Source organism: Schistocerca cancellata, chromosome 1 (assembly GCF_023864275.1).
Source record: "Schistocerca cancellata isolate TAMUIC-IGC-003103 chromosome 1, iqSchCanc2.1, whole genome shotgun sequence".
NCBI classification, from domain to species: Eukaryota; Metazoa; Arthropoda; class Insecta; order Orthoptera; family Acrididae; genus Schistocerca; species Schistocerca cancellata.
This window is the reverse complement of record NC_064626.1, coordinates 113,558,788-113,585,299: the sequence shown is the minus strand read 5'-3', so window position 1 is coordinate 113,585,299 and position 26,512 is coordinate 113,558,788. Positions and strand designations below refer to the sequence as shown.

The 26,512-nt window shown below is 47.5% G+C and overlaps 46 non-coding genes across 46 annotated transcripts; all 46 read left to right on the top strand.

Moving 5' to 3' along the window:
- The first annotated feature begins 418 nt into the window (after nucleotides 1-418).
- Nucleotides 419-491, top strand: Trnar-ccu (transfer RNA arginine (anticodon CCU)). The gene has a single exon. It is a non-coding gene; the product is annotated as a tRNA-Arg (tRNA).
- Nucleotides 492-993: 502 nt separating this feature from the next.
- Nucleotides 994-1,066, top strand: Trnar-ccu (transfer RNA arginine (anticodon CCU)). The gene has a single exon. It is a non-coding gene; the product is annotated as a tRNA-Arg (tRNA).
- Nucleotides 1,067-1,568: 502 nt separating this feature from the next.
- Nucleotides 1,569-1,641, top strand: Trnar-ccu (transfer RNA arginine (anticodon CCU)). Its single transcript has one exon. It is a non-coding gene; the product is annotated as a tRNA-Arg (tRNA).
- Nucleotides 1,642-2,143: 502 nt separating this feature from the next.
- Trnar-ccu (transfer RNA arginine (anticodon CCU)) lies at nucleotides 2,144-2,216 on the top strand. Its single transcript has one exon. It is a non-coding gene; the product is annotated as a tRNA-Arg (tRNA).
- Nucleotides 2,217-2,718: 502 nt separating this feature from the next.
- Trnar-ccu (transfer RNA arginine (anticodon CCU)) lies at nucleotides 2,719-2,791 on the top strand. The gene has a single exon. It is a non-coding gene; the product is annotated as a tRNA-Arg (tRNA).
- A 502-nt stretch (nucleotides 2,792-3,293) lies between these two features.
- On the top strand, nucleotides 3,294-3,366 carry Trnar-ccu (transfer RNA arginine (anticodon CCU)). The gene has a single exon. It is a non-coding gene; the product is annotated as a tRNA-Arg (tRNA).
- Nucleotides 3,367-3,868: 502 nt separating this feature from the next.
- On the top strand, nucleotides 3,869-3,941 carry Trnar-ccu (transfer RNA arginine (anticodon CCU)). The gene has a single exon. It is a non-coding gene; the product is annotated as a tRNA-Arg (tRNA).
- Nucleotides 3,942-4,443: 502 nt separating this feature from the next.
- Trnar-ccu (transfer RNA arginine (anticodon CCU)) lies at nucleotides 4,444-4,516 on the top strand. The gene has a single exon. It is a non-coding gene; the product is annotated as a tRNA-Arg (tRNA).
- A 502-nt stretch (nucleotides 4,517-5,018) lies between these two features.
- Trnar-ccu (transfer RNA arginine (anticodon CCU)) lies at nucleotides 5,019-5,091 on the top strand. Its single transcript has one exon. It is a non-coding gene; the product is annotated as a tRNA-Arg (tRNA).
- Nucleotides 5,092-5,593: 502 nt separating this feature from the next.
- On the top strand, nucleotides 5,594-5,666 carry Trnar-ccu (transfer RNA arginine (anticodon CCU)). The gene has a single exon. It is a non-coding gene; the product is annotated as a tRNA-Arg (tRNA).
- A 502-nt stretch (nucleotides 5,667-6,168) lies between these two features.
- On the top strand, nucleotides 6,169-6,241 carry Trnar-ccu (transfer RNA arginine (anticodon CCU)). Its single transcript has one exon. It is a non-coding gene; the product is annotated as a tRNA-Arg (tRNA).
- A 502-nt stretch (nucleotides 6,242-6,743) lies between these two features.
- On the top strand, nucleotides 6,744-6,816 carry Trnar-ccu (transfer RNA arginine (anticodon CCU)). Its single transcript has one exon. It is a non-coding gene; the product is annotated as a tRNA-Arg (tRNA).
- A 502-nt stretch (nucleotides 6,817-7,318) lies between these two features.
- Trnar-ccu (transfer RNA arginine (anticodon CCU)) lies at nucleotides 7,319-7,391 on the top strand. Its single transcript has one exon. It is a non-coding gene; the product is annotated as a tRNA-Arg (tRNA).
- A 502-nt stretch (nucleotides 7,392-7,893) lies between these two features.
- On the top strand, nucleotides 7,894-7,966 carry Trnar-ccu (transfer RNA arginine (anticodon CCU)). Its single transcript has one exon. It is a non-coding gene; the product is annotated as a tRNA-Arg (tRNA).
- A 502-nt stretch (nucleotides 7,967-8,468) lies between these two features.
- Trnar-ccu (transfer RNA arginine (anticodon CCU)) lies at nucleotides 8,469-8,541 on the top strand. Its single transcript has one exon. It is a non-coding gene; the product is annotated as a tRNA-Arg (tRNA).
- A 502-nt stretch (nucleotides 8,542-9,043) lies between these two features.
- Nucleotides 9,044-9,116, top strand: Trnar-ccu (transfer RNA arginine (anticodon CCU)). The gene has a single exon. It is a non-coding gene; the product is annotated as a tRNA-Arg (tRNA).
- Nucleotides 9,117-9,618: 502 nt separating this feature from the next.
- On the top strand, nucleotides 9,619-9,691 carry Trnar-ccu (transfer RNA arginine (anticodon CCU)). Its single transcript has one exon. It is a non-coding gene; the product is annotated as a tRNA-Arg (tRNA).
- A 502-nt stretch (nucleotides 9,692-10,193) lies between these two features.
- Trnar-ccu (transfer RNA arginine (anticodon CCU)) lies at nucleotides 10,194-10,266 on the top strand. Its single transcript has one exon. It is a non-coding gene; the product is annotated as a tRNA-Arg (tRNA).
- Nucleotides 10,267-10,768: 502 nt separating this feature from the next.
- On the top strand, nucleotides 10,769-10,841 carry Trnar-ccu (transfer RNA arginine (anticodon CCU)). The gene has a single exon. It is a non-coding gene; the product is annotated as a tRNA-Arg (tRNA).
- A 502-nt stretch (nucleotides 10,842-11,343) lies between these two features.
- Trnar-ccu (transfer RNA arginine (anticodon CCU)) lies at nucleotides 11,344-11,416 on the top strand. Its single transcript has one exon. It is a non-coding gene; the product is annotated as a tRNA-Arg (tRNA).
- A 502-nt stretch (nucleotides 11,417-11,918) lies between these two features.
- Nucleotides 11,919-11,991, top strand: Trnar-ccu (transfer RNA arginine (anticodon CCU)). Its single transcript has one exon. It is a non-coding gene; the product is annotated as a tRNA-Arg (tRNA).
- Nucleotides 11,992-12,493: 502 nt separating this feature from the next.
- On the top strand, nucleotides 12,494-12,566 carry Trnar-ccu (transfer RNA arginine (anticodon CCU)). The gene has a single exon. It is a non-coding gene; the product is annotated as a tRNA-Arg (tRNA).
- Nucleotides 12,567-13,068: 502 nt separating this feature from the next.
- On the top strand, nucleotides 13,069-13,141 carry Trnar-ccu (transfer RNA arginine (anticodon CCU)). Its single transcript has one exon. It is a non-coding gene; the product is annotated as a tRNA-Arg (tRNA).
- A 502-nt stretch (nucleotides 13,142-13,643) lies between these two features.
- Trnar-ccu (transfer RNA arginine (anticodon CCU)) lies at nucleotides 13,644-13,716 on the top strand. Its single transcript has one exon. It is a non-coding gene; the product is annotated as a tRNA-Arg (tRNA).
- Nucleotides 13,717-14,218: 502 nt separating this feature from the next.
- Trnar-ccu (transfer RNA arginine (anticodon CCU)) lies at nucleotides 14,219-14,291 on the top strand. The gene has a single exon. It is a non-coding gene; the product is annotated as a tRNA-Arg (tRNA).
- A 502-nt stretch (nucleotides 14,292-14,793) lies between these two features.
- On the top strand, nucleotides 14,794-14,866 carry Trnar-ccu (transfer RNA arginine (anticodon CCU)). Its single transcript has one exon. It is a non-coding gene; the product is annotated as a tRNA-Arg (tRNA).
- A 502-nt stretch (nucleotides 14,867-15,368) lies between these two features.
- Trnar-ccu (transfer RNA arginine (anticodon CCU)) lies at nucleotides 15,369-15,441 on the top strand. Its single transcript has one exon. It is a non-coding gene; the product is annotated as a tRNA-Arg (tRNA).
- Nucleotides 15,442-15,943: 502 nt separating this feature from the next.
- Trnar-ccu (transfer RNA arginine (anticodon CCU)) lies at nucleotides 15,944-16,016 on the top strand. The gene has a single exon. It is a non-coding gene; the product is annotated as a tRNA-Arg (tRNA).
- Nucleotides 16,017-16,518: 502 nt separating this feature from the next.
- Trnar-ccu (transfer RNA arginine (anticodon CCU)) lies at nucleotides 16,519-16,591 on the top strand. Its single transcript has one exon. It is a non-coding gene; the product is annotated as a tRNA-Arg (tRNA).
- A 502-nt stretch (nucleotides 16,592-17,093) lies between these two features.
- Nucleotides 17,094-17,166, top strand: Trnar-ccu (transfer RNA arginine (anticodon CCU)). The gene has a single exon. It is a non-coding gene; the product is annotated as a tRNA-Arg (tRNA).
- Nucleotides 17,167-17,668: 502 nt separating this feature from the next.
- Nucleotides 17,669-17,741, top strand: Trnar-ccu (transfer RNA arginine (anticodon CCU)). Its single transcript has one exon. It is a non-coding gene; the product is annotated as a tRNA-Arg (tRNA).
- A 502-nt stretch (nucleotides 17,742-18,243) lies between these two features.
- On the top strand, nucleotides 18,244-18,316 carry Trnar-ccu (transfer RNA arginine (anticodon CCU)). The gene has a single exon. It is a non-coding gene; the product is annotated as a tRNA-Arg (tRNA).
- Nucleotides 18,317-18,818: 502 nt separating this feature from the next.
- Nucleotides 18,819-18,891, top strand: Trnar-ccu (transfer RNA arginine (anticodon CCU)). The gene has a single exon. It is a non-coding gene; the product is annotated as a tRNA-Arg (tRNA).
- A 502-nt stretch (nucleotides 18,892-19,393) lies between these two features.
- Trnar-ccu (transfer RNA arginine (anticodon CCU)) lies at nucleotides 19,394-19,466 on the top strand. The gene has a single exon. It is a non-coding gene; the product is annotated as a tRNA-Arg (tRNA).
- A 502-nt stretch (nucleotides 19,467-19,968) lies between these two features.
- Nucleotides 19,969-20,041, top strand: Trnar-ccu (transfer RNA arginine (anticodon CCU)). Its single transcript has one exon. It is a non-coding gene; the product is annotated as a tRNA-Arg (tRNA).
- Nucleotides 20,042-20,543: 502 nt separating this feature from the next.
- On the top strand, nucleotides 20,544-20,616 carry Trnar-ccu (transfer RNA arginine (anticodon CCU)). The gene has a single exon. It is a non-coding gene; the product is annotated as a tRNA-Arg (tRNA).
- A 502-nt stretch (nucleotides 20,617-21,118) lies between these two features.
- Nucleotides 21,119-21,191, top strand: Trnar-ccu (transfer RNA arginine (anticodon CCU)). Its single transcript has one exon. It is a non-coding gene; the product is annotated as a tRNA-Arg (tRNA).
- Nucleotides 21,192-21,693: 502 nt separating this feature from the next.
- On the top strand, nucleotides 21,694-21,766 carry Trnar-ccu (transfer RNA arginine (anticodon CCU)). The gene has a single exon. It is a non-coding gene; the product is annotated as a tRNA-Arg (tRNA).
- A 502-nt stretch (nucleotides 21,767-22,268) lies between these two features.
- On the top strand, nucleotides 22,269-22,341 carry Trnar-ccu (transfer RNA arginine (anticodon CCU)). The gene has a single exon. It is a non-coding gene; the product is annotated as a tRNA-Arg (tRNA).
- Nucleotides 22,342-22,843: 502 nt separating this feature from the next.
- On the top strand, nucleotides 22,844-22,916 carry Trnar-ccu (transfer RNA arginine (anticodon CCU)). Its single transcript has one exon. It is a non-coding gene; the product is annotated as a tRNA-Arg (tRNA).
- Nucleotides 22,917-23,418: 502 nt separating this feature from the next.
- Nucleotides 23,419-23,491, top strand: Trnar-ccu (transfer RNA arginine (anticodon CCU)). Its single transcript has one exon. It is a non-coding gene; the product is annotated as a tRNA-Arg (tRNA).
- A 502-nt stretch (nucleotides 23,492-23,993) lies between these two features.
- Trnar-ccu (transfer RNA arginine (anticodon CCU)) lies at nucleotides 23,994-24,066 on the top strand. Its single transcript has one exon. It is a non-coding gene; the product is annotated as a tRNA-Arg (tRNA).
- A 502-nt stretch (nucleotides 24,067-24,568) lies between these two features.
- Nucleotides 24,569-24,641, top strand: Trnar-ccu (transfer RNA arginine (anticodon CCU)). The gene has a single exon. It is a non-coding gene; the product is annotated as a tRNA-Arg (tRNA).
- A 502-nt stretch (nucleotides 24,642-25,143) lies between these two features.
- Nucleotides 25,144-25,216, top strand: Trnar-ccu (transfer RNA arginine (anticodon CCU)). The gene has a single exon. It is a non-coding gene; the product is annotated as a tRNA-Arg (tRNA).
- A 502-nt stretch (nucleotides 25,217-25,718) lies between these two features.
- Trnar-ccu (transfer RNA arginine (anticodon CCU)) lies at nucleotides 25,719-25,791 on the top strand. Its single transcript has one exon. It is a non-coding gene; the product is annotated as a tRNA-Arg (tRNA).
- Nucleotides 25,792-26,293: 502 nt separating this feature from the next.
- On the top strand, nucleotides 26,294-26,366 carry Trnar-ccu (transfer RNA arginine (anticodon CCU)). Its single transcript has one exon. It is a non-coding gene; the product is annotated as a tRNA-Arg (tRNA).
- Nucleotides 26,367-26,512: the final 146 nt, after the last annotated feature.

Below are 26,512 nucleotides of genomic sequence, written 5' to 3'. Positions count from 1 at the left end.
GTATCACAGGTATGACGACGATATGAAAATACGCACTTACTGACAACCTGAAACGAAACGACGGCCATTATCAATCGACCTGTTAGCTGCGGAAGTGTTTCAAAGCGTGATGGCGCTGTGAGAGGAAACGCTATTTTAAAATTACTTGTTGGTAAACAGTATGACCCATATGAATTGTCACTTAACTCTCTTGTGTGCAGGACTTGGAGTTCAGAAAGGGAATAGCCTAAGACGGCAGGTAAAAGAATTGCCAGCAGAAAGTAGGTGCCTGGACTTCGATATGTCTGAGTATGTACAGGCACACAGGAAAGGCTCATGCGACGTCCTGACTCTCTGCACACGTAGAGTAGCGCATCAGGAAGGGTACACTTGGCAAGTGTTGATTTGAGTGAGCACCCCGCCAGCTTAACGCCAGTCAGCCTCTGTGGCCTAATGGATAAGGCATCGGTCTCCTAAACCGGGGATTGTGGGTTCGAGTCCCACCAGAGGTACACGTTTTACTCACTGGGGCAGAATCACTCTCACCACATACAGGTGTAATAGTTGTGAAAGTTGGCGTTTCTGAGTGCTTACAGGTATCACAGGTATGACGACGATATGAAAATACGCACTTACTGACAACCTGAAACGAAACGACGGCCATTATCAATCGACCTGTTAGCTGCGGAAGTGTTTCAAAGCGTGATGGCGCTGTGAGAGGAAACGCTATTTTAAAATTACTTGTTGGTAAACAGTATGACCCATATGAATTGTCACTTAACTCTCTTGTGTGCAGGACTTGGAGTTCAGAAAGGGAATAGCCTAAGACGGCAGGTATAAGAATTGCCAGCAGAAAGTAGGTGCCTGGACTTCGATATGTCTGAGTATGTACAGGCACACAGGAAAGGCTCATGCGACGTCCTGACTCTCTGCACACGTAGAGTAGCGCATCAGGAAGGGTACACTTGGCAAGTGTTGATTTGAGTGAGCACCCCGCCAGCTTAACGCCAGTCAGCCTCTGTGGCCTAATGGATAAGGCATCGGTCTCCTAAACCGGGGATTGTGGGTTCGAGTCCCACCAGAGGTACACGTTTTACTCACTGGGGCAGAATCACTCTCACCACATACAGGTGTAATAGTTGTGAAAGTTGGCGTTTCTGAGTGCTTACAGGTATCACAGGTATGACGACGATATGAAAATACGCACTTACTGACAACCTGAAACGAAACGACGGCCATTATCAATCGACCTGTTAGCTGCGGAAGTGTTTCAAAGCGTGATGGCGCTGTGAGAGGAAACGCTATTTTAAAATTACTTGTTGGTAAACAGTATGACCCATATGAATTGTCACTTAACTCTCTTGTGTGCAGGACTTGGAGTTCAGAAAGGGAATAGCCTAAGACGGCAGGTATAAGAATTGCCAGCAGAAAGTAGGTGCCTGGACTTCGATATGTCTGAGTATGTACAGGCACACAGGAAAGGCTCATGCGACGTCCTGACTCTCTGCACACGTAGAGTAGCGCATCAGGAAGGGTACACTTGGCAAGTGTTGATTTGAGTGAGCACCCCGCCAGCTTAACGCCAGTCAGCCTCTGTGGCCTAATGGATAAGGCATCGGTCTCCTAAACCGGGGATTGTGGGTTCGAGTCCCACCAGAGGTACACGTTTTACTCACTGGGGCAAAATCACTCTCACCACATACAGGTGTAATAGTTGTGAAAGTTGGCGTTTCTGAGTGCTTACAGGTATCACAGGTATGACGACGATATGAAAATACGCACTTACTGACAACCTGAAACGAAACGACGGCCATTATCAATCGACCTGTTAGCTGCGGAAGTGTTTCAAAGCGTGATGGCGCTGTGAGAGGAAACGCTATTTTAAAATTACTTGTTGGTAAACAGTATGACCCATATGAATTGTCACTTAACTCTCTTGTGTGCAGGACTTGGAGTTCAGAAAGGGAATAGCCTAAGACGGCAGGTATAAGAATTGCCAGCAGAAAGTAGGTGCCTGGACTTCGATATGTCTGAGTATGTACAGGCACACAGGAAAGGCTCATGCGACGTCCTGACTCTCTGCACACGTAGAGTAGCGCATCAGGAAGGGTACACTTGGCAAGTGTTGATTTGAGTGAGCACCCCGCCAGCTTAACGCCAGTCAGCCTCTGTGGCCTAATGGATAAGGCATCGGTCTCCTAAACCGGGGATTGTGGGTTCGAGTCCCACCAGAGGTACACGTTTTACTCACTGGGGCAAAATCACTCTCACCACATACAGGTGTAATAGTTGTGAAAGTTGGCGTTTCTGAGTGCTTACAGGTATCACAGGTATGACGACGATATGAAAATACGCACTTACTGACAACCTGAAACGAAACGACGGCCATTATCAATCGACCTGTTAGCTGCGGAAGTGTTTCAAAGCGTGATGGCGCTGTGAGAGGAAACGCTATTTTAAAATTACTTGTTGGTAAACAGTATGACCCATATGAATTGTCACTTAACTCTCTTGTGTGCAGGACTTGGAGTTCAGAAAGGGAATAGCCTAAGACGGCAGGTATAAGAATTGCCAGCAGAAAGTAGGTGCCTGGACTTCGATAGGTCTGAGTATGTACAGGCACACAGGAAAGGCTCATGCGACGTCCTGACTCTCTGCACACGTAGAGTAGCGCATCAGGAAGGGTACACTTGGCAAGTGTTGATTTGAGTGAGCACCCCGCCAGCTTAACGCCAGTCAGCCTCTGTGGCCTAATGGATAAGGCATCAGTCTCCTAAACCGGGGATTGTGGGTTCGAGTCCCACCAGAGGTACACGTTTTACTCACTGGGGCAGAATCACTCTCACCACATACAGGTGTAATAGTTGTGAAAGTTGGCGTTTCTGAGTGCTTACAGGTATCACAGGTATGACGACGATATGAAAATACGCACTTACTGACAACCTGAAACGAAACGACGGCCATTATCAATCGACCTGTTAGCTGCGGAAGTGTTTCAAAGCGTGATGGCGCTGTGAGAGGAAACGCTATTTTAAAATTACTTGTTGGTAAACAGTATGACCCATATGAATTGTCACTTAACTCTCTTGTGTGCAGGACTTGGAGTTCAGAAAGGGAATAGCCTAAGACGGCAGGTATAAGAATTGCCAGCAGAAAGTAGGTGCCTGGACTTCGATATGTCTGAGTATGTACAGGCACACAGGAAAGGCTCATGCGACGTCCTGACTCTCTGCACACGTAGAGTAGCGCATCAGGAAGGGTACACTTGGCAAGTGTTGATTTGAGTGAGCACCCCGCCAGCTTAACGCCAGTCAGCCTCTGTGGCCTAATGGATAAGGCATCGGTCTCCTAAACCGGGGATTGTGGGTTCGAGTCCCACCAGAGGTACACGTTTTACTCACTGGGGCAGAATCACTCTCACCACATACAGGTGTAATAGTTGTGAAAGTTGGCGTTTCTGAGTGCTTACAGGTATCACAGGTATGACGACGATATGAAAATACGCACTTACTGACAACCTGAAACGAAACGACGGCCATTATCAATCGACCTGTTAGCTGCGGAAGTGTTTCAAAGCGTGATGGCGCTGTGAGAGGAAACGCTATTTTAAAATTACTTGTTGGTAAACAGTATGACCCATATGAATTGTCACTTAACTCTCTTGTGTGCAGGACTTGGAGTTCAGAAAGGGAATAGCCTAAGACGGCAGGTATAAGAATTGCCAGCAGAAAGTAGGTGCCTGGACTTCGATATGTCTGAGTATGTACAGGCACACAGGAAAGGCTCATGCGACGTCCTGACTCTCTGCACACGTAGAGTAGCGCATCAGGAAGGGTACACTTGGCAAGTGTTGATTTGAGTGAGCACCCCGCCAGCTTAACGCCAGTCAGCCTCTGTGGCCTAATGGATAAGGCATCGGTCTCCTAAACCGGGGATTGTGGGTTCGAGTCCCACCAGAGGTACACGTTTTACTCACTGGGGCAAAATCACTCTCACCACATACAGGTGTAATAGTTGTGAAAGTTGGCGTTTCTGAGTGCTTACAGGTATCACAGGTATGACGACGATATGAAAATACGCACTTACTGACAACCTGAAACGAAACGACGGCCATTATCAATCGACCTGTTAGCTGCGGAAGTGTTTCAAAGCGTGATGGCGCTGTGAGAGGAAACGCTATTTTAAAATTACTTGTTGGTAAACAGTATGACCCATATGAATTGTCACTTAACTCTCTTGTGTGCAGGACTTGGAGTTCAGAAAGGGAATAGCCTAAGACGGCAGGTATAAGAATTGCCAGCAGAAAGTAGGTGCCTGGACTTCGATATGTCTGAGTATGTACAGGCACACAGGAAAGGCTCATGCGACGTCCTGACTCTCTGCACACGTAGAGTAGCGCATCAGGAAGGGTACACTTGGCAAGTGTTGATTTGAGTGAGCACCCCGCCAGCTTAACGCCAGTCAGCCTCTGTGGCCTAATGGATAAGGCATCGGTCTCCTAAACCGGGGATTGTGGGTTCGAGTCCCACCAGAGGTACACGTTTTACTCACTGGGGCAGAATCACTCTCACCACATACAGGTGTAATAGTTGTGAAAGTTGGCGTTTCTGAGTGCTTACAGGTATCACAGGTATGACGACGATATGAAAATACGCACTTACTGACAACCTGAAACGAAACGACGGCCATTATCAATCGACCTGTTAGCTGCGGAAGTGTTTCAAAGCGTGATGGCGCTGTGAGAGGAAACGCTATTTTAAAATTACTTGTTGGTAAACAGTATGACCCATATGAATTGTCACTTAACTCTCTTGTGTGCAGGACTTGGAGTTCAGAAAGGGAATAGCCTAAGACGGCAGGTATAAGAATTGCCAGCAGAAAGTAGGTGCCTGGACTTCGATATGTCTGAGTATGTACAGGCACACAGGAAAGGCTCATGCGACGTCCTGACTCTCTGCACACGTAGAGTAGCGCATCAGGAAGGGTACACTTGGCAAGTGTTGATTTGAGTGAGCACCCCGCCAGCTTAACGCCAGTCAGCCTCTGTGGCCTAATGGATAAGGCATCGGTCTCCTAAACCGGGGATTGTGGGTTCGAGTCCCACCAGAGGTACACGTTTTACTCACTGGGGCAAAATCACTCTCACCACATACAGGTGTAATAGTTGTGAAAGTTGGCGTTTCTGAGTGCTTACAGGTATCACAGGTATGACGACGATATGAAAATACGCACTTACTGACAACCTGAAACGAAACGACGGCCATTATCAATCGACCTGTTAGCTGCGGAAGTGTTTCAAAGCGTGATGGCGCTGTGAGAGGAAACGCTATTTTAAAATTACTTGTTGGTAAACAGTATGACCCATATGAATTGTCACTTAACTCTCTTGTGTGCAGGACTTGGAGTTCAGAAAGGGAATAGCCTAAGACGGCAGGTATAAGAATTGCCAGCAGAAAGTAGGTGCCTGGACTTCGATATGTCTGAGTATGTACAGGCACACAGGAAAGGCTCATGCGACGTCCTGACTCTCTGCACACGTAGAGTAGCGCATCAGGAAGGGTACACTTGGCAAGTGTTGATTTGAGTGAGCACCCCGCCAGCTTAACGCCAGTCAGCCTCTGTGGCCTAATGGATAAGGCATCGGTCTCCTAAACCGGGGATTGTGGGTTCGAGTCCCACCAGAGGTACACGTTTTACTCACTGGGGCAGAATCACTCTCACCACATACAGGTGTAATAGTTGTGAAAGTTGGCGTTTCTGAGTGCTTACAGGTATCACAGGTATGACGACGATATGAAAATACGCACTTACTGACAACCTGAAACGAAACGACGGCCATTATCAATCGACCTGTTAGCTGCGGAAGTGTTTCAAAGCGTGATGGCGCTGTGAGAGGAAACGCTATTTTAAAATTACTTGTTGGTAAACAGTATGACCCATATGAATTGTCACTTAACTCTCTTGTGTGCAGGACTTGGAGTTCAGAAAGGGAATAGCCTAAGACGGCAGGTATAAGAATTGCCAGCAGAAAGTAGGTGCCTGGACTTCGATATGTCTGAGTATGTACAGGCACACAGGAAAGGCTCATGCGACGTCCTGACTCTCTGCACACGTAGAGTAGCGCATCAGGAAGGGTACACTTGGCAAGTGTTGATTTGAGTGAGCACCCCGCCAGCTTAACGCCAGTCAGCCTCTGTGGCCTAATGGATAAGGCATCGGTCTCCTAAACCGGGGATTGTGGGTTCGAGTCCCACCAGAGGTACACGTTTTACTCACTGGGGCAAAATCACTCTCACCACATACAGGTGTAATAGTTGTGAAAGTTGGCGTTTCTGAGTGCTTACAGGTATCACAGGTATGACGACGATATGAAAATACGCACTTACTGACAACCTGAAACGAAACGACGGCCATTATCAATCGACCTGTTAGCTGCGGAAGTGTTTCAAAGCGTGATGGCGCTGTGAGAGGAAACGCTATTTTAAAATTACTTGTTGGTAAACAGTATGACCCATATGAATTGTCACTTAACTCTCTTGTGTGCAGGACTTGGAGTTCAGAAAGGGAATAGCCTAAGACGGCAGGTATAAGAATTGCCAGCAGAAAGTAGGTGCCTGGACTTCGATATGTCTGAGTATGTACAGGCACACAGGAAAGGCTCATGCGACGTCCTGACTCTCTGCACACGTAGAGTAGCGCATCAGGAAGGGTACACTTGGCAAGTGTTGATTTGAGTGAGCACCCCGCCAGCTTAACGCCAGTCAGCCTCTGTGGCCTAATGGATAAGGCATCGGTCTCCTAAACCGGGGATTGTGGGTTCGAGTCCCACCAGAGGTACACGTTTTACTCACTGGGGCAAAATCACTCTCACCACATACAGGTGTAATAGTTGTGAAAGTTGGCGTTTCTGAGTGCTTACAGGTATCACAGGTATGACGACGATATGAAAATACGCACTTACTGACAACCTGAAACGAAACGACGGCCATTATCAATCGACCTGTTAGCTGCGGAAGTGTTTCAAAGCGTGATGGCGCTGTGAGAGGAAACGCTATTTTAAAATTACTTGTTGGTAAACAGTATGACCCATATGAATTGTCACTTAACTCTCTTGTGTGCAGGACTTGGAGTTCAGAAAGGGAATAGCCTAAGACGGCAGGTATAAGAATTGCCAGCAGAAAGTAGGTGCCTGGACTTCGATATGTCTGAGTATGTACAGGCACACAGGAAAGGCTCATGCGACGTCCTGACTCTCTGCACACGTAGAGTAGCGCATCAGGAAGGGTACACTTGGCAAGTGTTGATTTGAGTGAGCACCCCGCCAGCTTAACGCCAGTCAGCCTCTGTGGCCTAATGGATAAGGCATCGGTCTCCTAAACCGGGGATTGTGGGTTCGAGTCCCACCAGAGGTACACGTTTTACTCACTGGGGCAGAATCACTCTCACCACATACAGGTGTAATAGTTGTGAAAGTTGGCGTTTCTGAGTGCTTACAGGTATCACAGGTATGACGACGATATGAAAATACGCACTTACTGACAACCTGAAACGAAACGACGGCCATTATCAATCGACCTGTTAGCTGCGGAAGTGTTTCAAAGCGTGATGGCGCTGTGAGAGGAAACGCTATTTTAAAATTACTTGTTGGTAAACAGTATGACCCATATGAATTGTCACTTAACTCTCTTGTGTGCAGGACTTGGAGTTCAGAAAGGGAATAGCCTAAGACGGCAGGTATAAGAATTGCCAGCAGAAAGTAGGTGCCTGGACTTCGATATGTCTGAGTATGTACAGGCACACAGGAAAGGCTCATGCGACGTCCTGACTCTCTGCACACGTAGAGTAGCGCATCAGGAAGGGTACACTTGGCAAGTGTTGATTTGAGTGAGCACCCCGCCAGCTTAACGCCAGTCAGCCTCTGTGGCCTAATGGATAAGGCATCGGTCTCCTAAACCGGGGATTGTGGGTTCGAGTCCCACCAGAGGTACACGTTTTACTCACTGGGGCAAAATCACTCTCACCACATACAGGTGTAATAGTTGTGAAAGTTGGCGTTTCTGAGTGCTTACAGGTATCACAGGTATGACGACGATATGAAAATACGCACTTACTGACAACCTGAAACGAAACGACGGCCATTATCAATCGACCTGTTAGCTGCGGAAGTGTTTCAAAGCGTGATGGCGCTGTGAGAGGAAACGCTATTTTAAAATTACTTGTTGGTAAACAGTATGACCCATATGAATTGTCACTTAACTCTCTTGTGTGCAGGACTTGGAGTTCAGAAAGGGAATAGCCTAAGACGGCAGGTATAAGAATTGCCAGCAGAAAGTAGGTGCCTGGACTTCGATATGTCTGAGTATGTACAGGCACACAGGAAAGGCTCATGCGACGTCCTGACTCTCTGCACACGTAGAGTAGCGCATCAGGAAGGGTACACTTGGCAAGTGTTGATTTGAGTGAGCACCCCGCCAGCTTAACGCCAGTCAGCCTCTGTGGCCTAATGGATAAGGCATCGGTCTCCTAAACCGGGGATTGTGGGTTCGAGTCCCACCAGAGGTACACGTTTTACTCACTGGGGCAAAATCACTCTCACCACATACAGGTGTAATAGTTGTGAAAGTTGGCGTTTCTGAGTGCTTACAGGTATCACAGGTATGACGACGATATGAAAATACGCACTTACTGACAACCTGAAACGAAACGACGGCCATTATCAATCGACCTGTTAGCTGCGGAAGTGTTTCAAAGCGTGATGGCGCTGTGAGAGGAAACGCTATTTTAAAATTACTTGTTGGTAAACAGTATGACCCATATGAATTGTCACTTAACTCTCTTGTGTGCAGGACTTGGAGTTCAGAAAGGGAATAGCCTAAGACGGCAGGTATAAGAATTGCCAGCAGAAAGTAGGTGCCTGGACTTCGATATGTCTGAGTATGTACAGGCACACAGGAAAGGCTCATGCGACGTCCTGACTCTCTGCACACGTAGAGTAGCGCATCAGGAAGGGTACACTTGGCAAGTGTTGATTTGAGTGAGCACCCCGCCAGCTTAACGCCAGTCAGCCTCTGTGGCCTAATGGATAAGGCATCGGTCTCCTAAACCGGGGATTGTGGGTTCGAGTCCCACCAGAGGTACACGTTTTACTCACTGGGGCAGAATCACTCTCACCACATACAGGTGTAATAGTTGTGAAAGTTGGCGTTTCTGAGTGCTTACAGGTATCACAGGTATGACGACGATATGAAAATACGCACTTACTGACAACCTGAAACGAAACGACGGCCATTATCAATCGACCTGTTAGCTGCGGAAGTGTTTCAAAGCGTGATGGCGCTGTGAGAGGAAACGCTATTTTAAAATTACTTGTTGGTAAACAGTATGACCCATATGAATTGTCACTTAACTCTCTTGTGTGCAGGACTTGGAGTTCAGAAAGGGAATAGCCTAAGACGGCAGGTATAAGAATTGCCAGCAGAAAGTAGGTGCCTGGACTTCGATATGTCTGAGTATGTACAGGCACACAGGAAAGGCTCATGCGACGTCCTGACTCTCTGCACACGTAGAGTAGCGCATCAGGAAGGGTACACTTGGCAAGTGTTGATTTGAGTGAGCACCCCGCCAGCTTAACGCCAGTCAGCCTCTGTGGCCTAATGGATAAGGCATCGGTCTCCTAAACCGGGGATTGTGGGTTCGAGTCCCACCAGAGGTACACGTTTTACTCACTGGGGCAAAATCACTCTCACCACATACAGGTGTAATAGTTGTGAAAGTTGGCGTTTCTGAGTGCTTACAGGTATCACAGGTATGACGACGATATGAAAATACGCACTTACTGACAACCTGAAACGAAACGACGGCCATTATCAATCGACCTGTTAGCTGCGGAAGTGTTTCAAAGCGTGATGGCGCTGTGAGAGGAAACGCTATTTTAAAATTACTTGTTGGTAAACAGTATGACCCATATGAATTGTCACTTAACTCTCTTGTGTGCAGGACTTGGAGTTCAGAAAGGGAATAGCCTAAGACGGCAGGTATAAGAATTGCCAGCAGAAAGTAGGTGCCTGGACTTCGATATGTCTGAGTATGTACAGGCACACAGGAAAGGCTCATGCGACGTCCTGACTCTCTGCACACGTAGAGTAGCGCATCAGGAAGGGTACACTTGGCAAGTGTTGATTTGAGTGAGCACCCCGCCAGCTTAACGCCAGTCAGCCTCTGTGGCCTAATGGATAAGGCATCGGTCTCCTAAACCGGGGATTGTGGGTTCGAGTCCCACCAGAGGTACACGTTTTACTCACTGGGGCAAAATCACTCTCACCACATACAGGTGTAATAGTTGTGAAAGTTGGCGTTTCTGAGTGCTTACAGGTATCACAGGTATGACGACGATATGAAAATACGCACTTACTGACAACCTGAAACGAAACGACGGCCATTATCAATCGACCTGTTAGCTGCGGAAGTGTTTCAAAGCGTGATGGCGCTGTGAGAGGAAACGCTATTTTAAAATTACTTGTTGGTAAACAGTATGACCCATATGAATTGTCACTTAACTCTCTTGTGTGCAGGACTTGGAGTTCAGAAAGGGAATAGCCTAAGACGGCAGGTATAAGAATTGCCAGCAGAAAGTAGGTGCCTGGACTTCGATATGTCTGAGTATGTACAGGCACACAGGAAAGGCTCATGCGACGTCCTGACTCTCTGCACACGTAGAGTAGCGCATCAGGAAGGGTACACTTGGCAAGTGTTGATTTGAGTGAGCACCCCGCCAGCTTAACGCCAGTCAGCCTCTGTGGCCTAATGGATAAGGCATCGGTCTCCTAAACCGGGGATTGTGGGTTCGAGTCCCACCAGAGGTACACGTTTTACTCACTGGGGCAGAATCACTCTCACCACATACAGGTGTAATAGTTGTGAAAGTTGGCGTTTCTGAGTGCTTACAGGTATCACAGGTATGACGACGATATGAAAATACGCACTTACTGACAACCTGAAACGAAACGACGGCCATTATCAATCGACCTGTTAGCTGCGGAAGTGTTTCAAAGCGTGATGGCGCTGTGAGAGGAAACGCTATTTTAAAATTACTTGTTGGTAAACAGTATGACCCATATGAATTGTCACTTAACTCTCTTGTGTGCAGGACTTGGAGTTCAGAAAGGGAATAGCCTAAGACGGCAGGTATAAGAATTGCCAGCAGAAAGTAGGTGCCTGGACTTCGATATGTCTGAGTATGTACAGGCACACAGGAAAGGCTCATGCGACGTCCTGACTCTCTGCACACGTAGAGTAGCGCATCAGGAAGGGTACACTTGGCAAGTGTTGATTTGAGTGAGCACCCCGCCAGCTTAACGCCAGTCAGCCTCTGTGGCCTAATGGATAAGGCATCGGTCTCCTAAACCGGGGATTGTGGGTTCGAGTCCCACCAGAGGTACACGTTTTACTCACTGGGGCAAAATCACTCTCACCACATACAGGTGTAATAGTTGTGAAAGTTGGCGTTTCTGAGTGCTTACAGGTATCACAGGTATGACGACGATATGAAAATACGCACTTACTGACAACCTGAAACGAAACGACGGCCATTATCAATCGACCTGTTAGCTGCGGAAGTGTTTCAAAGCGTGATGGCGCTGTGAGAGGAAACGCTATTTTAAAATTACTTGTTGGTAAACAGTATGACCCATATGAATTGTCACTTAACTTTCTTGTGTGCAGGACTTGGAGTTCAGAAAGGGAATAGCCTAAGACGGCAGGTATAAGAATTGCCAGCAGAAAGTAGGTGCCTGGACTTCGATATGTCTGAGTATGTACAGGCACACAGGAAAGGCTCATGCGACGTCCTGACTCTCTGCACACGTAGAGTAGCGCATCAGGAAGGGTACACTTGGCAAGTGTTGATTTGAGTGAGCACCCCGCCAGCTTAACGCCAGTCAGCCTCTGTGGCCTAATGGATAAGGCATCGGTCTCCTAAACCGGGGATTGTGGGTTCGAGTCCCACCAGAGGTACACGTTTTACTCACTGGGGCAGAATCACTCTCACCACATACAGGTGTAATAGTTGTGAAAGTTGGCGTTTCTGAGTGCTTACAGGTATCACAGGTATGACGACGATATGAAAATACGCACTTACTGACAACCTGAAACGAAACGACGGCCATTATCAATCGACCTGTTAGCTGCGGAAGTGTTTCAAAGCGTGATGGCGCTGTGAGAGGAAACGCTATTTTAAAATTACTTGTTGGTAAACAGTATGACCCATATGAATTGTCACTTAACTCTCTTGTGTGCAGGACTTGGAGTTCAGAAAGGGAATAGCCTAAGACGGCAGGTATAAGAATTGCCAGCAGAAAGTAGGTGCCTGGACTTCGATATGTCTGAGTATGTACAGGCACACAGGAAAGGCTCATGCGACGTCCTGACTCTCTGCACACGTAGAGTAGCGCATCAGGAAGGGTACACTTGGCAAGTGTTGATTTGAGTGAGCACCCCGCCAGCTTAACGCCAGTCAGCCTCTGTGGCCTAATGGATAAGGCATCGGTCTCCTAAACCGGGGATTGTGGGTTCGAGTCCCACCAGAGGTACACGTTTTACTCACTGGGGCAAAATCACTCTCACCACATACAGGTGTAATAGTTGTGAAAGTTGGCGTTTCTGAGTGCTTACAGGTATCACAGGTATGACGACGATATGAAAATACGCACTTACTGACAACCTGAAACGAAACGACGGCCATTATCAATCGACCTGTTAGCTGCGGAAGTGTTTCAAAGCGTGATGGCGCTGTGAGAGGAAACGCTATTTTAAAATTACTTGTTGGTAAACAGTATGACCCATATGAATTGTCACTTAACTCTCTTGTGTGCAGGACTTGGAGTTCAGAAAGGGAATAGCCTAAGACGGCAGGTATAAGAATTGCCAGCAGAAAGTAGGTGCCTGGACTTCGATATGTCTGAGTATGTACAGGCACACAGGAAAGGCTCATGCGACGTCCTGACTCTCTGCACACGTAGAGTAGCGCATCAGGAAGGGTACACTTGGCAAGTGTTGATTTGAGTGAGCACCCCGCCAGCTTAACGCCAGTCAGCCTCTGTGGCCTAATGGATAAGGCATCGGTCTCCTAAACCGGGGATTGTGGGTTCGAGTCCCACCAGAGGTACACGTTTTACTCACTGGGGCAGAATCACTCTCACCACATACAGGTGTAATAGTTGTGAAAGTTGGCGTTTCTGAGTGCTTACAGGTATCACAGGTATGACGACGATATGAAAATACGCACTTACTGACAACCTGAAACGAAACGACGGCCATTATCAATCGACCTGTTAGCTGCGGAAGTGTTTCAAAGCGTGATGGCGCTGTGAGAGGAAACGCTATTTTAAAATTACTTGTTGGTAAACAGTATGACCCATATGAATTGTCACTTAACTCTCTTGTGTGCAGGACTTGGAGTTCAGAAAGGGAATAGCCTAAGACGGCAGGTATAAGAATTGCCAGCAGAAAGTAGGTGCCTGGACTTCGATATGTCTGAGTATGTACAGGCACACAGGAAAGGCTCATGCGACGTCCTGACTCTCTGCACACGTAGAGTAGCGCATCAGGAAGGGTACACTTGGCAAGTGTTGATTTGAGTGAGCACCCCGCCAGCTTAACGCCAGTCAGCCTCTGTGGCCTAATGGATAAGGCATCGGTCTCCTAAACCGGGGATTGTGGGTTCGAGTCCCACCAGAGGTACACGTTTTACTCACTGGGGCAAAATCACTCTCACCACATACAGGTGTAATAGTTGTGAAAGTTGGCGTTTCTGAGTGCTTACAGGTATCACAGGTATGACGACGATATGAAAATACGCACTTACTGACAACCTGAAACGAAACGACGGCCATTATCAATCGACCTGTTAGCTGCGGAAGTGTTTCAAAGCGTGATGGCGCTGTGAGAGGAAACGCTATTTTAAAATTACTTGTTGGTAAACAGTATGACCCATATGAATTGTCACTTAACTCTCTTGTGTGCAGGACTTGGAGTTCAGAAAGGGAATAGCCTAAGACGGCAGGTATAAGAATTGCCAGCAGAAAGTAGGTGCCTGGACTTCGATATGTCTGAGTATGTACAGGCACACAGGAAAGGCTCATGCGACGTCCTGACTCTCTGCACACGTAGAGTAGCGCATCAGGAAGGGTACACTTGGCAAGTGTTGATTTGAGTGAGCACCCCGCCAGCTTAACGCCAGTCAGCCTCTGTGGCCTAATGGATAAGGCATCGGTCTCCTAAACCGGGGATTGTGGGTTCGAGTCCCACCAGAGGTACACGTTTTACTCACTGGGGCAGAATCACTCTCACCACATACAGGTGTAATAGTTGTGAAAGTTGGCGTTTCTGAGTGCTTACAGGTATCACAGGTATGACGACGATATGAAAATACGCACTTACTGACAACCTGAAACGAAACGACGGCCATTATCAATCGACCTGTTAGCTGCGGAAGTGTTTCAAAGCGTGATGGCGCTGTGAGAGGAAACGCTATTTTAAAATTACTTGTTGGTAAACAGTATGACCCATATGAATTGTCACTTAACTCTCTTGTGTGCAGGACTTGGAGTTCAGAAAGGGAATAGCCTAAGACGGCAGGTATAAGAATTGCCAGCAGAAAGTAGGTGCCTGGACTTCGATATGTCTGAGTATGTACAGGCACACAGGAAAGGCTCATGCGACGTCCTGACTCTCTGCACACGTAGAGTAGCGCATCAGGAAGGGTACACTTGGCAAGTGTTGATTTGAGTGAGCACCCCGCCAGCTTAACGCCAGTCAGCCTCTGTGGCCTAATGGATAAGGCATCGGTCTCCTAAACCGGGGATTGTGGGTTCGAGTCCCACCAGAGGTACACGTTTTACTCACTGGGGCAAAATCACTCTCACCACATACAGGTGTAATAGTTGTGAAAGTTGGCGTTTCTGAGTGCTTACAGGTATCACAGGTATGACGACGATATGAAAATACGCACTTACTGACAACCTGAAACGAAACGACGGCCATTATCAATCGACCTGTTAGCTGCGGAAGTGTTTCAAAGCGTGATGGCGCTGTGAGAGGAAACGCTATTTTAAAATTACTTGTTGGTAAACAGTATGACCCATATGAATTGTCACTTAACTCTCTTGTGTGCAGGACTTGGAGTTCAGAAAGGGAATAGCCTAAGACGGCAGGTATAAGAATTGCCAGCAGAAAGTAGGTGCCTGGACTTCGATATGTCTGAGTATGTACAGGCACACAGGAAAGGCTCATGCGACGTCCTGACTCTCTGCACACGTAGAGTAGCGCATCAGGAAGGGTACACTTGGCAAGTGTTGATTTGAGTGAGCACCCCGCCAGCTTAACGCCAGTCAGCCTCTGTGGCCTAATGGATAAGGCATCGGTCTCCTAAACCGGGGATTGTGGGTTCGAGTCCCACCAGAGGTACACGTTTTACTCACTGGGGCAGAATCACTCTCACCACATACAGGTGTAATAGTTGTGAAAGTTGGCGTTTCTGAGTGCTTACAGGTATCACAGGTATGACGACGATATGAAAAAACGCACTTACTGACAACCTGAAACGAAACGACGGCCATTATCAATCGACCTGTTAGCTGCGGAAGTGTTTCAAAGCGTGATGGCGCTGTGAGAGGAAACGCTATTTTAAAATTACTTGTTGGTAAACAGTATGACCCATATGAATTGTCACTTAACTCTCTTGTGTGCAGGACTTGGAGTTCAGAAAGGGAATAGCCTAAGACGGCAGGTATAAGAATTGCCAGCAGAAAGTAGGTGCCTGGACTTCGATATGTCTGAGTATGTACAGGCACACAGGAAAGGCTCATGCGACGTCCTGACTCTCTGCACACGTAGAGTAGCGCATCAGGAAGGGTACACTTGGCAAGTGTTGATTTGAGTGAGCACCCCGCCAGCTTAACGCCAGTCAGCCTCTGTGGCCTAATGGATAAGGCATCGGTCTCCTAAACCGGGGATTGTGGGTTCGAGTCCCACCAGAGGTACACGTTTTACTCACTGGGGCAAAATCACTCTCACCACATACAGGTGTAATAGTTGTGAAAGTTGGCGTTTCTGAGTGCTTACAGGTATCACAGGTATGACGACGATATGAAAATACGCACTTACTGACAACCTGAAACGAAACGACGGCCATTATCAATCGACCTGTTAGCTGCGGAAGTGTTTCAAAGCGTGATGGCGCTGTGAGAGGAAACGCTATTTTAAAATTACTTGTTGGTAAACAGTATGACCCATATGAATTGTCACTTAACTCTCTTGTGTGCAGGACTTGGAGTTCAGAAAGGGAATAGCCTAAGACGGCAGGTATAAGAATTGCCAGCAGAAAGTAGGTGCCTGGACTTCGATATGTCTGAGTATGTACAGGCACACAGGAAAGGCTCATGCGACGTCCTGACTCTCTGCACACGTAGAGTAGCGCATCAGGAAGGGTACACTTGGCAAGTGTTGATTTGAGTGAGCACCCCGCCAGCTTAACGCCAGTCAGCCTCTGTGGCCTAATGGATAAGGCATCGGTCTCCTAAACCGGGGATTGTGGGTTCGAGTCCCACCAGAGGTACACGTTTTACTCACTGGGGCAAAATCACTCTCACCACATACAGGTGTAATAGTTGTGAAAGTTGGCGTTTCTGAGTGCTTACAGGTATCACAGGTATGACGACGATATGAAAAAACGCACTTACTGACAACCTGAAACGAAACGACGGCCATTATCAATCGACCTGTTAGCTGCGGAAGTGTTTCAAAGCGTGATGGCGCTGTGAGAGGAAACGCTATTTTAAAATTACTTGTTGGTAAACAGTATGACCCATATGAATTGTCACTTAACTCTCTTGTGTGCAGGACTTGGAGTTCAGAAAGGGAATAGCCTAAGACGGCAGGTATAAGAATTGCCAGCAGAAAGTAGGTGCCTGGACTTCGATATGTCTGAGTATGTACAGGCACACAGGAAAAGCTCATGCGACGTCCTGACTCTCTGCACACGTAGAGTAGCGCATCAGGAAGGGTACACTTGGCAAGTGTTGATTTGAGTGAGCACCCCGCCAGCTTAACGCCAGTCAGCCTCTGTGGCCTAATGGATAAGGCATCGGTCTCCTAAACCGGGGATTGTGGGTTCGAGTCCCACCAGAGGTACACGTTTTACTCACTGGGGCAAAATCCCTCTCACCACATACAGGTGTAATAGTTGTGAAAGTTGGCGTTTCTGAGTGCTTACAGGTATCACAGGTATGACGACGATATGAAAATACGCACTTACTGACAACCTGAAACGAAACGACGGCCATTATCAATCGACCTGTTAGCTGCGGAAGTGTTTCAAAGCGTGATGGCGCTGTGAGAGGAAACGCTATTTTAAAATTACTTGTTGGTAAACAGTATGACCCATATGAATTGTCACTTAACTCTCTTGTGTGCAGGACTTGGAGTTCAGAAAGGGAATAGCCTAAGACGGCAGGTATAAGAATTGCCAGCAGAAAGTAGGTGCCTGGACTTCGATATGTCTGAGTATGTACAGGCACACAGGAAAGGCTCATGCGACGTCCTGACTCTCTGCACACGTAGAGTAGCGCATCAGGAAGGGTACACTTGGCAAGTGTTGATTTGAGTGAGCACCCCGCCAGCTTAACGCCAGTCAGCCTCTGTGGCCTAATGGATAAGGCATCGGTCTCCTAAACCGGGGATTGTGGGTTCGAGTCCCACCAGAGGTACACGTTTTACTCACTGGGGCAGAATCACTCTCACCACATACAGGTGTAATAGTTGTGAAAGTTGGCGTTTCTGAGTGCTTACAGGTATCACAGGTATGACGACGATATGAAAATACGCACTTACTGACAACCTGAAACGAAACGACGGCCATTATCAATCGACCTGTTAGCTGCGGAAGTGTTTCAAAGCGTGATGGCGCTGTGAGAGGAAACGCTATTTTAAAATTACTTGTTGGTAAACAGTATGACCCATATGAATTGTCACTTAACTCTCTTGTGTGCAGGACTTGGAGTTCAGAAAGGGAATAGCCTAAGACGGCAGGTATAAGAATTGCCAGCAGAAAGTAGGTGCCTGGACTTCGATATGTCTGAGTATGTACAGGCACACAGGAAAGGCTCATGCGACGTCCTGACTCTCTGCACACGTAGAGTAGCGCATCAGGAAGGGTACACTTGGCAAGTGTTGATTTGAGTGAGCACCCCGCCAGCTTAACGCCAGTCAGCCTCTGTGGCCTAATGGATAAGGCATCGGTCTCCTAAACCGGGGATTGTGGGTTCGAGTCCCACCAGCGGTACACGTTTTACTCACTGGGGCAAAATCACTCTCACCACATACAGGTGTAATAGTTGTGAAAGTTGGCGTTTCTGAGTGCTTACAGGTATCACAGGTATGACGACGATATGAAAATACGCACTTACTGACAACCTGAAACGAAACGACGGCCATTATCAATCGACCTGTTAGCTGCGGAAGTGTTTCAAAGCGTGATGGCGCTGTGAGAGGAAACGCTATTTTAAAATTACTTGTTGGTAAACAGTATGACCCATATGAATTGTCACTTAACTCTCTTGTGTGCAGGACTTGGAGTTCAGAAAGGGAATAGCCTAAGACGGCAGGTATAAGAATTGCCAGCAGAAAGTAGGTGCCTGGACTTCGATATGTCTGAGTATGTACAGGCACACAGGAAAGGCTCATGCGACGTCCTGACTCTCTGCACACGTAGAGTAGCGCATCAGGAAGGGTACACTTGGCAAGTGTTGATTTGAGTGAGCACCCCGCCAGCTTAACGCCAGTCAGCCTCTGTGGCCTAATGGATAAGGCATCGGTCTCCTAAACCGGGGATTGTGGGTTCGAGTCCCACCAGAGGTACACGTTTTACTCACTGGGGCAAAATCACTCTCACCACATACAGGTGTAATAGTTGTGAAAGTTGGCGTTTCTTAGTGCTTACAGGTATCACAGGTATGACGACGATATGAAAAAACGCACTTACTGACAACCTGAAACGAAACGACGGCCATTATCAATCGACCTGTTAGCTGCGGAAGTGTTTCAAAGCGTGATGGCGCTGTGAGAGGAAACGCTATTTTAAAATTACTTGTTGGTAAACAGTATGACCCATATGAATTGTCACTTAACTCTCTTGTGTGCAGGACTTGGAGTTCAGAAAGGGAATAGCCTAAGACGGCAGGTATAAGAATTGCCAGCAGAAAGTAGGTGCCTGGACTTCGATATGTCTGAGTATGTACAGGCACACAGGAAAGGCTCATGCGACGTCCTGACTCTCTGCACACGTAGAGTAGCGCATCAGGAAGGGTACACTTGGCAAGTGTTGATTTGAGTGAGCACCCCGCCAGCTTAACGCCAGTCAGCCTCTGTGGCCTAATGGATAAGGCATCGGTCTCCTAAACCGGGGATTGTGGGTTCGAGTCCCACCAGAGGTACACGTTTTACTCACTGGGGCAGAATCACTCTCACCACATACAGGTGTAATAGTTGTGAAAGTTGGCGTTTCTGAGTGCTTACAGGTATCACAGGTATGACGACGATATGAAAATACGCACTTACTGACAACCTGAAACGAAACGACGGCCATTATCAATCGACCTGTTAGCTGCGGAAGTGTTTCAAAGCGTGATGGCGCTGTGAGAGGAAACGCTATTTTAAAATTACTTGTTGGTAAACAGTATGACCCATATGAATTGTCACTTAACTCTCTTGTGTGCAGGACTTGGAGTTCAGAAAGGGAATAGCCTAAGACGGCAGGTATAAGAATTGCCAGCAGAAAGTAGGTGCCTGGACTTCGATATGTCTGAGTATGTACAGGCACACAGGAAAGGCTCATGCGACGTCCTGACTCTCTGCACACGTAGAGTAGCGCATCAGGAAGGGTACACTTGGCAAGTGTTGATTTGAGTGAGCACCCCGCCAGCTTAACGCCAGTCAGCCTCTGTGGCCTAATGGATAAGGCATCGGTCTCCTAAACCGGGGATTGTGGGTTCGAGTCCCACCAGAGGTACACGTTTTACTCACTGGGGCAAAATCACTCTCACCACATACAGGTGTAATAGTTGTGAAAGTTGGCGTTTCTGAGTGCTTACAGGTATCACAGGTATGACGACGATATGAAAAAACGCACTTACTGACAACCTGAAACGAAACGACGGCCATTATCAATCGACCTGTTAGCTGCGGAAGTGTTTCAAAGCGTGATGGCGCTGTGAGAGGAAACGCTATTTTAAAATTACTTGTTGGTAAACAGTATGACCCATATGAATTGTCACTTAACTCTCTTGTGTGCAGGACTTGGAGTTCAGAAAGGGAATAGCCTAAGACGGCAGGTATAAGAATTGCCAGCAGAAAGTAGGTGCCTGGACTTCGATATGTCTGAGTATGTACAGGCACACAGGAAAGGCTCATGCGACGTCCTGACTCTCTGCACACGTAGAGTAGCGCATCAGGAAGGGTACACTTGGCAAGTGTTGATTTGAGTGAGCACCCCGCCAGCTTAACGCCAGTCAGCCTCTGTGGCCTAATGGATAAGGCATCGGTCTCCTAAACCGGGGATTGTGGGTTCGAGTCCCACCAGAGGTACACGTTTTACTCACTGGGGCAGAATCACTCTCACCACATACAGGTGTAATAGTTGTGAAAGTTGGCGTTTCTGAGTGCTTACAGGTATCACAGGTATGACGACGATATGAAAATACGCACTTACTGACAACCTGAAACGAAACGACGGCCATTATCAATCGACCTGTTAGCTGCGGAAGTGTTTCAAAGCGTGATGGCGCTGTGAGAGGAAACGCTATTTTAAAATTACTTGTTGGTAAACAGTATGACCCATATGAATTGTCACTTAACTCTCTTGTGTGCAGGACTTGGAGTTCAGAAAGGGAATAGCCTAAGACGGCAGGTATAAGAATTGCCAGCAGAAAGTAGGTGCCTGGACTTCGATATGTCTGAGTATGTACAGGCACACAGGAAAGGCTCATGCGACGTCCTGACTCTCTGCACACGTAGAGTAGCGCATCAGGAAGGGTACACTTGGCAAGTGTTGATTTGAGTGAGCACCCCGCCAGCTTAACGCCAGTCAGCCTCTGTGGCCTAATGGATAAGGCATCGGTCTCCTAAACCGGGGATTGTGGGTTCGAGTCCCACCAGAGGTACACGTTTTACTCACTGGGGCAAAATCACTCTCACCACATACAGGTGTAATAGTTGTGAAAGTTGGCGTTTCTGAGTGCTTACAGGTATCACAGGTATGACGACGATATGAAAATACGCACTTACTGACAACCTGAAACGAAACGACGGCCATTATCAATCGACCTGTTAGCTGCGGAAGTGTTTCAAAGCGTGATGGCGCTGTGAGAGGAAACGCTATTTTAAAATTACTTGTTGGTAAACAGTATGACCCATATGAATTGTCACTTAACTCTCTTGTGTGCAGGACTTGGAGTTCAGAAAGGGAATAGCCTAAGACGGCAGGTATAAGAATTGCCAGCAGAAAGTAGGTGCCTGGACTTCGATATGTCTGAGTATGTACAGGCACACAGGAAAGGCTCATGCGACGTCCTGACTCTCTGCACACGTAGAGTAGCGCATCAGGAAGGGTACACTTGGCAAGTGTTGATTTGAGTGAGCACCCCGCCAGCTTAACGCCAGTCAGCCTCTGTGGCCTAATGGATAAGGCATCGGTCTCCTAAACCGGGGATTGTGGGTTCGAGTCCCACCAGAGGTACACGTTTTACTCACTGGGGCAAAATCACTCTCACCACATACAGGTGTAATAGTTGTGAAAGTTGGCGTTTCTGAGTGCTTACAGGTATCACAGGTATGACGACGATATGAAAATACGCACTTACTGACAACCTGAAACGAAACGACGGCCATTATCAATCGACCTGTTAGCTGCGGAAGTGTTTCAAAGCGTGATGGCGCTGTGAGAGGAAACGCTATTTTAAAATTACTTGTTGGTAAACAGTATGACCCATATGAATTGTCACTTAACTCTCTTGTGTGCAGGACTTGGAGTTCAGAAAGGGAATAGCCTAAGACGGCAGGTATAAGAATTGCCAGCAGAAAGTAGGTGCCTGGACTTCGATATGTCTGAGTATGTACAGGCACACAGGAAAGGCTCATGCGACGTCCTGACTCTCTGCACACGTAGAGTAGCGCATCAGGAAGGGTACACTTGGCAAGTGTTGATTTGAGTGAGCACCCCGCCAGCTTAACGCCAGTCAGCCTCTGTGGCCTAATGGATAAGGCATCGGTCTCCTAAACCGGGGATTGTGGGTTCGAGTCCCACCAGAGGTACACGTTTTACTCACTGGGGCAAAATCACTCTCACCACATACAGGTGTAATAGTTGTGAAAGTTGGCGTTTCTGAGTGCTTACAGGTATCACAGGTATGACGACGATATGAAAAAACGCACTTACTGACAACCTGAAACGAAACGACGGCCATTATCAATCGACCTGTTAGCTGCGGAAGTGTTTCAAAGCGTGATGGCGCTGTGAGAGGAAACGCTATTTTAAAATTACTTGTTGGTAAACAGTATGACCCATATGAATTGTCACTTAACTCTCTTGTGTGCAGGACTTGGAGTTCAGAAAGGGAATAGCCTAAGACGGCAGGTATAAGAATTGCCAGCAGAAAGTAGGTGCCTGGACTTCGATATGTCTGAGTATGTACAGGCACACAGGAAAGGCTCATGCGACGTCCTGACTCTCTGCACACGTAGAGTAGCGCATCAGGAAGGGTACACTTGGCAAGTGTTGATTTGAGTGAGCACCCCGCCAGCTTAACGCCAGTCAGCCTCTGTGGCCTAATGGATAAGGCATCGGTCTCCTAAACCGGGGATTGTGGGTTCGAGTCCCACCAGAGGTACACGTTTTACTCACTGGGGCAGAATCACTCTCACCACATACAGGTGTAATAGTTGTGAAAGTTGGCGTTTCTGAGTGCTTACAGGTATCACAGGTATGACGACGATATGAAAATACGCACTTACTGACAACCTGAAACGAAACGACGGCCATTATCAATCGACCTGTTAGCTGCGGAAGTGTTTCAAAGCGTGATGGCGCTGTGAGAGGAAACGCTATTTTAAAATTACTTGTTGGTAAACAGTATGACCCATATGAATTGTCACTTAACTCTCTTGTGTGCAGGACTTGGAGTTCAGAAAGGGAATAGCCTAAGACGGCAGGTATAAGAATTGCCAGCAGAAAGTAGGTGCCTGGACTTCGATATGTCTGAGTATGTACAGGCACACAGGAAAGGCTCATGCGACGTCCTGACTCTCTGCACACGTAGAGTAGCGCATCAGGAAGGGTACACTTGGCAAGTGTTGATTTGAGTGAGCACCCCGCCAGCTTAACGCCAGTCAGCCTCTGTGGCCTAATGGATAAGGCATCGGTCTCCTAAACCGGGGATTGTGGGTTCGAGTCCCACCAGAGGTACACGTTTTACTCACTGGGGCAAAATCACTCTCACCACATACAGGTGTAATAGTTGTGAAAGTTGGCGTTTCTGAGTGCTTACAGGTATCACAGGTATGACGACGATATGAAAATACGCACTTACTGACAACCTGAAACGAAACGACGGCCATTATCAATCGACCTGTTAGCTGCGGAAGTGTTTCAAAGCGTGATGGCGCTGTGAGAGGAAACGCTATTTTAAAATTACTTGTTGGTAAACAGTATGACCCATATGAATTGTCACTTAACTCTCTTGTGTGCAGGACTTGGAGTTCAGAAAGGGAATAGCCTAAGACGGCAGGTATAAGAATTGCCAGCAGAAAGTAGGTGCCTGGACTTCGATATGTCTGAGTATGTACAGGCACACAGGAAAGGCTCATGCGACGTCCTGACTCTCTGCACACGTAGAGTAGCGCATCAGGAAGGGTACACTTGGCAAGTGTTGATTTGAGTGAGCACCCCGCCAGCTTAACGCCAGTCAGCCTCTGTGGCCTAATGGATAAGGCATCGGTCTCCTAAACCGGGGATTGTGGGTTCGAGTCCCACCAGAGGTACACGTTTTACTCACTGGGGCAGAATCACTCTCACCACATACAGGTGTAATAGTTGTGAAAGTTGGCGTTTCTGAGTGCTTACAGGTATCACAGGTATGACGACGATATGAAAATACGCACTTACTGACAACCTGAAACGAAACGACGGCCATTATCAATCGACCTGTTAGCTGCGGAAGTGTTTCAAAGCGTGATGGCGCTGTGAGAGGAAACGCTATTTTAAAATTACTTGTTGGTAAACAGTATGACCCATATGAATTGTCACTTAACTCTCTTGTGTGCAGGACTTGGAGTTCAGAAAGGGAATAGCCTAAGACGGCAGGTATAAGAATTGCCAGCAGAAAGTAGGTGCCTGGACTTCGATATGTCTGAGTATGTACAGGCACACAGGAAAGGCTCATGCGACGTCCTGACTCTCTGCACACGTAGAGTAGCGCATCAGGAAGGGTACACTTGGCAAGTGTTGATTTGAGTGAGCACCCCGCCAGCTTAACGCCAGTCAGCCTCTGTGGCCTAATGGATAAGGCATCGGTCTCCTAAACCGGGGATTGTGGGTTCGAGTCCCACCAGAGGTACACGTTTTACTCACTGGGGCAAAATCACTCTCACCACATACAGGTGTAATAGTTGTGAAAGTTGGCGTTTCTGAGTGCTTACAGGTATCACAGGTATGACGACGATATGAAAATACGCACTTACTGACAACCTGAAACGAAACGACGGCCATTATCAATCGACCTGTTAGCTGCGGAAGTGTTTCAAAGCGTGATGGCGCTGTGAGAGGAAACGCTATTTTAAAATTACTTGTTGGTAAACAGTATGACCCATATGAATTGTCACTTAACTCTCTTGTGTGCAGGACTTGGAGTTCAGAAAGGGAATAGCCTAAGACGGCAGGTATAAGAATTGCCAGCAGAAAGTAGGTGCCTGGACTTCGATATGTCTGAGTATGTACAGGCACACAGGAAAGGCTCATGCGACGTCCTGACTCTCTGCACACGTAGAGTAGCGCATCAGGAAGGGTACACTTGGCAAGTGTTGATTTGAGTGAGCACCCCGCCAGCTTAACGCCAGTCAGCCTCTGTGGCCTAATGGATAAGGCATCGGTCTCCTAAACCGGGGATTGTGGGTTCGAGTCCCACCAGAGGTACACGTTTTACTCACTGGGGCAAAATCACTCTCACCACATACAGGTGTAATAGTTGTGAAAGTTGGCGTTTCTGAGTGCTTACAGGTATCACAGGTATGACGACGATATGAAAATACGCACTTACTGACAACCTGAAACGAAACGACGGCCATTATCAATCGACCTGTTAGCTGCGGAAGTGTTTCAAAGCGTGATGGCGCTGTGAGAGGAAACGCTATTTTAAAATTACTTGTTGGTAAACAGTATGACCCATATGAATTGTCACTTAACTCTCTTGTGTGCAGGACTTGGAGTTCAGAAAGGGAATAGCCTAAGACGGCAGGTATAAGAATTGCCAGCAGAAAGTAGGTGCCTGGACTTCGATATGTCTGAGTATGTACAGGCACACAGGAAAGGCTCATGCGACGTCCTGACTCTCTGCACACGTAGAGTAGCGCATCAGGAAGGGTACACTTGGCAAGTGTTGATTTGAGTGAGCACCCCGCCAGCTTAACGCCAGTCAGCCTCTGTGGCCTAATGGATAAGGCATCGGTCTCCTAAACCGGGGATTGTGGGTTCGAGTCCCACCAGAGGTACACGTTTTACTCACTGGGGCAAAATCACTCTCACCACATACAGGTGTAATAGTTGTGAAAGTTGGCGTTTCTGAGTGCTTACAGGTATCACAGGTATGACGACGATATGAAAATACGCACTTACTGACAACCTGAAACGAAACGACGGCCATTATCAATCGACCTGTTAGCTGCGGAAGTGTTTCAAAGCGTGATGGCGCTGTGAGAGGAAACGCTATTTTAAAATTACTTGTTGGTAAACAGTATGACCCATATGAATTGTCACTTAACTCTCTTGTGTGCAGGACTTGGAGTTCAGAAAGGGAATAGCCTAAGACGGCAGGTATAAGAATTGCCAGCAGAAAGTAGGTGCCTGGACTTCGATATGTCTGAGTATGTACAGGCACACAGGAAAGGCTCATGCGACGTCCTGACTCTCTGCACACGTAGAGTAGCGCATCAGGAAGGGTACACTTGGCAAGTGTTGATTTGAGTGAGCACCCCGCCAGCTTAACGCCAGTCAGCCTCTGTGGCCTAATGGATAAGGCATCGGTCTCCTAAACCGGGGATTGTGGGTTCGAGTCCCACCAGAGGTACACGTTTTACTCACTGGGGCAAAATCACTCTCACCACATACAGGTGTAATAGTTGTGAAAGTTGGCGTTTCTGAGTGCTTACAGGTATCACAGGTATGACGACGATATGAAAAAACGCACTTACTGACAACCTGAAACGAAACGAC